A 6,067-nucleotide genomic window follows, 5' to 3' on the forward strand; every position below is an offset into this window, starting at 1 on the left:
GTGTGTGTGGTTTTTGGGGAGGGGGGTGAGAGAACCTGGATTTGTGCAGGAAATGGCCCAACTTGATTATCATGCACATTGTGTAGAGAGTTGTCACTTTGGATGGGCTATCACCAGCAGGAGAGTGAATTTGTGTGGGGGGGTGGAGGGTGAGAAAACCTGGATTTGTGCTGGAAATGGCCCAACTTGATGATCACTTTAGATAAGCTATTGCCAGCAGGACAGTGGGGTGGGAGGAGGTATTGTTTCATATTCTCTGTGTGTATATAAAGTCTGCTGCAGTTTCCACAGTATGCATCCGATGAAGTGAGCTGTAGCTCATGAAAGCTCATGCTCAAATAAATTGGTTAGTCTCTAAGGTGCCACAAGTACTCCTTTTCACCTTTTGTAGACTTTTATCGCTTGTAATATCTGGAAGCTCTTCATAATTAGTCATTTCTAATTATTTTCCCAACTTTATTTGTTGTATGTTTTGGGGGTTTTCTTATTGTTTTAGAATTTCTAATTCTAAATCTTTGTGTACAATGTTGGTATCACTCTCAAAATAGTTGAAAATTATTTTTTGATCAACAACCACCAGAGGGAGCTTTTACCTTTCTTTACTTTTTCAACTTAGCTAACTATGATGTTCTATTGTAATATTTCTACCACAGATTTGATTATATTTATATGGTTAGATGGTATTGTGAAACCATTACATCACCCTTTATTTATTTTTATATACATACACACATGGTGTGTGTGTACATATATGTATTTGTATACATTTTTGTTCTCAGTCCTGTTTTTTCTACTCTATGGTCCATTTCAAGTAAACTCTTTGTACAGAGAAGACAGCTAGAACATTCCCAGGTTCCACAAATTCACTTTTCATGTTGCCTATCTTTTAGGATTTGTACTTAATAGGTGTTTTGGGTGCTTTTTATTCTGTAAGGTAGTATGAATGTTTTCTCAGAATTGCTTTTTGTCACTGATTTCAAAATTACTCTCTTTATGATTTGTTTAGGCTGCTTGTCTGTTGTGTAAAAGCAATATTCCTTTTGTTATTTCTAAAAGTATAATAAATTATGTAAAGAAAGAATACAGAGTTTCCCCATTTAGATCAATAATTAATCCATGTTCCAAATATCAGTGCTTAGTTCCCAAAAATAATCTGCTTTATTTCTTCCAGGCACAATTATTTTTTCTTGTTACAGTTTACCAAAATAAATTTAAAACAGAATACCTAGTTGTTATTTTAAATTGGCAAGACTGTATTATTTTAGTTTTCGTAACTAAACTTTGCATAAGCTTGTATGTGCTATAGTTCAATAGATTATTTTATTTCATAAATCTAACTGTCACCCCTTAGTTATGAGAGAAACAAGATGGGTGAGGTAATATCTTTTATTGGACCAACTTCTTTTGGTGGAAGAGACAAGCAAACACTTCAAATCTCTTACTTATTTCAGAGTAATTATAGCTTATATATATTTTAATGAAACTTCTGTGTTGTGCATTTGTTAATTTTACCCTATGAATTACTATAGTTTATTTGAAACATACAATGTTTAACGATTTAAAATATTTGTATATAGGAATGGAAGTGTATGTTAATAATCATATATAATAATAGGGTGACCAGATGTCCCATTTTAAAGGAACAGTCACTTTTTGGGGACTTTTTCTTATATAGGCGCCTATTATCCCTCACCCCCTGTCCCGTTTTTTCATAGTTGCTATCTGGTAACCCTATAGAATAATAATGAAATAGTAGAGGGGACCAAAGGTACTGACTTTCTGATTTCCTGGGGGATGCTCAACCCCCAACTCCACCCCAGGCCCCGCTCCCACTCCATCCCTGCCCCGCTTCTTCCCACCCCCACTCTACCCCCACTCTGCCTCTTCTGGCACTTTCTGCCCCCTCCCCTGAACGCACCCCACTCTAGCTCTGCTTCTTTCTGCTCCCAGTCCTCCCCCTCCCGCCCCCAGCACCTCCTGCCCTCCACTGAACATCTGATCCTTGACAGGCAGGAGGTGCTGGGGAGGAGGAGCTGCTTGGCTGGGCCCCGGAGCACCCATGGAGTCAGCGCCTATGGAGGGGACATCAGAAGTGGTCACCTAAGTATTTAAGGAGTAACCATTATATTCAAGGAGATACCTAATAAAGCAGGATATTATTACACTTTTCATTTCTTCATATGACTGTCCCTGATTATGTTCCCAAATGAATTTGTTTAAATGCAAATTTTCCAAAATACTTTTGCAAGTAACAATAACATTTAGCCCTCAATGTATCAGAGTTTTTGTTTAGGCTACAAGCTACTGTATCAGTTTTTGTTTTCTTCTAAAACAAAATTCTTACAGTAATTCAGTTTGCAAAGCAATGTTACCATGCGAGAACGATTTTAACCAACAACTCCGAGAAAGAGGATTAAAATGTCCTGGACAAAGCAGTAACTGTAGTCTTTTCTGAGGAATCTTATTGATTGTGGGGAGCTAAACACTTATCATCTCTCGTGCACTTTTTCTCACAGAATCTGAAAATATATGTCACATGGTAATAACCAACTAGTATCAGTGAATCAATTATGAGTGACTATAACATTATTACATCCATTATTTGTATTTTAACTGTGATTATGGTGAATTCTACACAATTACTATCTTCACTGCTATTCACCAGTCATCTTATGTTCTGAATGACCAGGCTGGCTTCATGACTTAAGGGGCTTGCAGACAAAAGCAGGGTCCCACACTGCCTGAACGGAGAGATTCTGAGTTACACTACACACACTCTGATCACACTGTCAGTTGGAGAAAATATTGAACTGTGAGTTGAGGGTATCCACACTCTCTATCCTCCAAAAAAAAGGCTGGAGCCCCAAATAGTCCCTTGGCAGGTGCTGTTAAAGCAGATGGAAAAACTCCCTCAATATTATGGTGCCCAAAGAAAGGATGTAAAGGGAAAAGAAATGAGGGTCAAGGACAGAGCCCTGGAGTACCCCTGTAGACAGCAGCAGAGAGCTAACTGTGAAGAAAGAAAGAAAGAAAGAAAGAAAGAAAGAAAGAAAGAAAGAAAGAAAGAAAGAAAGAAAGAAAATCAGGAGTGTACAATATAGTGAAAGCCCAGTGAGGATAAGAGGTATAAAATATTTTTGTTACCAATCATTGTAAGAATAAATATTTAATTTTATAAAGGCCCAGTCCCACATTTCTTGTGCCCCAAAGAGCCCTTCAGGAAGGTGCACAGATTTTGTGGTGGCGGGGACCTCAATGGGAAGCAAAAGTACCTGGATGGACACATAGATACATATATGGAATGGATAAACAGGTCAAAAAACAAGCAATCACTGTAATCAGAAAATCTCTTTTCTGTTATCCCCTGGTGTTACAATATATGGTAATTCTACTTTATTTTTCTTACCTTATTGCAATATGTTACAAATTAGTGTGTTAGATTTTGAATCATCAGTTCAGATCAACAGGTGGCAACTCACCTCTTCTTCAAGAAATTACTCCTTTGTAACTCCTAGGCGGTTGATAAGGAGAAAGAATATTCAGCTCTGACTGTTTTCTCTTCTTCATCCTCTGAATCATATTTAGCTCTGCCAGATATTGCAGGAATTCCATTGTTAAGTCTTGGTTCTTGATAGTCCTAGGAAAACCATCAGTTTTTCCTGTAACAGTCAATTTAAAAGTAAGTAATTAGTTCAAAGTATGTTATTCAGCTTCAAAAAGCAGCATTAGAAATGTTCAGGAAAAAAATCATCTAGATAATTAAAAACTAATGTACATTTAAACTTGCTGCATCAAAATCCCTGATTCTCTCTTTTTATAATTCTTGTCTTCACACCAGATAAAATCATAGATCCTAAAATCTGAATATTTTCAAGAAATCCATTTATATATTGACAAAGTTAAGGTTTTACCTTTAGCACTGTGTCAAACTCTCCTGAAATGCCAACGTAGTTTTGATTAAGCAGGTCTTATTTCAAGTGATGTTCACACTTGTCACTTGCACTAATAGGAAGTTACATCCTGGTTTCAGAGTAAAGCTGCCTGTTACACGTAAATGGTTATGAGACACACCTTAAAAGCAAATAAAAATGAATGGAGAGGGAAGTTGCAGGTCATTGCTTGTTCAGAACTGCTCAAATACAGAAGAAACAACCAAAAGTGCCTTTCAAATAGTTTTTTTTAAAAAAATACAATAAATGCAGTGTGTGCAGTAAAATTTAAAGATCCTTTCACTGACCCTTCAGGAATAAGTACATAAAATATTTGTATCATTGCCTAGAGCAGGCACTGTATTTTATTATTAATTATATTATTATTATTAATATCTAGATCTTATAGTGCTTTTTATCCATAGATCTCAAATTGTTTTACAGAGAAGGGAAGTATCATTATTCTCATTTGACACAGAGAATTGAGAAAGTTTTATGTTCTCTATAATGTACATTGTTGTTTGTGTTTTAAATGTCCCTTTGCCTTCATTTAAGATGACTTGTGTGTGTGTATGTGTCATCTTTTGGCTGAAATGTGTACTCACTTGATGGAGGCGTCAGCCTGAAATAAAAGAGCTGGTCTTAAGATTTACCAAAGAAGGTTAGTTTATTTCTCTGAGACATGGGGCAAAAGACAAGCAATGGATCCCTGTATATAAAAGTCCAGTTCCGTCAACATCCTAATTACACTGATCTTTTCTTCTGTTTTTACAGAAAGCAAGGGGACTGCCAGATGAGACAAATTTTGAAATTAAGAAATAATTTACTAATGGCAAAACTTCCATTGACTTAAATGGAGAAAGATTGAATCTTAAGCACTGGCGCTGAAAGAAACACTTGCTAATGCTGAAATTTAGGTTAGAACGCTGGCTTTGGTCCTTTAAAATGGTTATTAAAGAGCTAACTAGATTCAATGGCATTTTGGAGATTTAATTGCTTTATAATTTGTGGATTAACATCAGAGAACTATTTGGGCACAAGTGTGCTTGGTATATACAGGATTGCTTGGTATTTCTGTGTGTTAAGCCAAAGGTTAGCCCTTCAAGAGGTTTTCTCATAGGGATCGTGTAGAAACTTCCTCCTCTCTATCTTCAATCCCAATCCATCATTCCACTGTGATACAACAGCCCCCAAAAGGCAATGATGAGACATAAATCTCTTGGCCAACTGTTACATTTCATTCTGCCATTAATTTGTGGCCATAGTGACAGCAAACCCATTCTGTAGATCTGTACACAAGTGTACTAAAGTGTGAAAAGGTGTCTGATTCAGGGCTGTTAAAATGAAGGGAAAGCTGTGGTACACCTGGTTCTAGGTTGAAGTGCAGTGGCAAAGTTGGCTTAGTGTGTTTCTGGGTCCAGAAATTATGTCAAGAGATGACCTGTGGTCAGTAAAGAAGTGGGCAAGTGTGCCCCTGAATTATAAACTTAGTACATGGCAGTTCTCTGTAGACCTGTCTATCTGTGCACAATATTACTCCCATTCTGTTTCCTAGCTGAGATCTACATACCAAGCTTGTGCTAAGGTTTCAGTGTTTCTGAGTTTGTGCATAACAATGGTCACATTGCAATGTTATTTTGGCAGGTCACATTCCAACATGGCAGTGGTTTGTTGGGCACCTATTGCATAACAATGCCCTCCTTTTGTCACACGAGGGTATGGAACTGTATGGAAAATAAGGCATAGTGTTATTTAAAAGGGAATACACCCTGTAGTGTTTTGTTTACGGTACTAAATTATACACTGTCTGTATTGGCAGCAGATGGTCCTGTGCACAATTATTATTACAATAGGAGACAGTGTGTCTTATACTGCCTGGAACAAGAACCACACGGTGCAATGGGATGGTGTTTGCAGGCTCAAAAGGCAATGGGTCCAGGAAGGCTTCAATCCAGACCAGTGGGGTAGAAGCTCCCAGACCGGTGGTCCCAGAAGCATCGGGACGCGGTCGAAGGAGATGAGAGCGGGAGCTTGGCCGCACCACTAGAGGGCGTCCCAACCTCCACTGAGCCCTGGGAAAGGCAGCGCGCTGCGCCGCTTGCACCGATCTCTGGCAGGCGTCGGAAGGGGCGGTCTCC

The sequence above is a fragment of the Caretta caretta genome, chromosome 6, assembly GCF_965140235.1.
Source record: "Caretta caretta isolate rCarCar2 chromosome 6, rCarCar1.hap1, whole genome shotgun sequence".
In the NCBI taxonomy this organism is placed as follows: Eukaryota; Metazoa; Chordata; order Testudines; family Cheloniidae; genus Caretta; species Caretta caretta.